Raw genomic sequence first — 923 nt, forward strand, 5'->3', positions numbered from 1 at the left:
CCTCCAGCGCAACACAAATACAGACACACACACCTGTCCTCCAGCGCAACACAGGTACAGACACACACACCTGTCCTCCAGTGCAACACAGGCACAGACACACGCACCTGTCCTCCAGCGCAACGCAGGTACATACACACACCTGTCCTCCAGTGCAACACAGGTACAGACAGACACACCTGTCCTCCAGCGCACCTGCCACACAGGTACAGACACACGCACCTGTCCTCCAGCGCAACACAGGTACAGACACACACACCTGTCCTCCAGTGCACCTCCCACACAGGTACAGACACACACACCACTCCTCCCCAGATACACAGCAAAAGACACAGTACAGACACACACACCTGTCCTCCAGCGCTACACAGGTACAGACACACACACCTGTCCGCCTCACATTCACTCCACAATCTATAGAAACACCGAAGACCATTCACTTTATTGCATTTACACATTTTTCCCCAAATTCTCATGCACAAGCAAAACAAACAAATAAATATGTAAATAAATACATATTTATATATAATACATAAAAAATATGAATACAATTATTATTCATACAAATTATTATATCTATAGTGTATATATATATATATTACAGTATATATAACTACAGTATAATAGTTTTTGATAATATTTTGCATTACATTTTATTATTATATTTTCCGCTTTCATGTTCATTTTAGTTTGTTTTAGAAATTATTGTTTTTGTCATTTTTATTAGTTAAACTAAATGCAAATTAGAAGTGCCTTGTAATTTTATTTTATTATTTTATTTTATTCAGTTAAGATTTATTTTTATTTCAAATAATATTTTTAATGGTTTTAGTTTTAGTTAACTGTAACAACCAGTGCTGTGTGTGTGTGTGTGTGTGTGTGTGTGTGTGTGTGTGTGTGTGTGTGTGTGTGTGTGTGTGTGT

At 38.0% G+C, this 923-nt stretch overlaps 1 pseudogene; it reads left to right on the forward strand.

The window, feature by feature from the left end:
* Nucleotides 1–923, forward strand: part of LOC107566577 (SH3 domain-containing RING finger protein 3-like) — a 147,396-nt pseudogene that overhangs the window by 111,552 nt on the left and 34,921 nt on the right.

Source organism: Sinocyclocheilus grahami, unplaced genomic scaffold (genome assembly GCF_001515645.1).
Source record: "Sinocyclocheilus grahami isolate Dianchi unplaced genomic scaffold, SAMN03320097.WGS_v1.1 scaffold1085.1, whole genome shotgun sequence".
Lineage (NCBI taxonomy): Eukaryota > Metazoa > Chordata > Actinopteri > Cypriniformes > Cyprinidae > Sinocyclocheilus > Sinocyclocheilus grahami.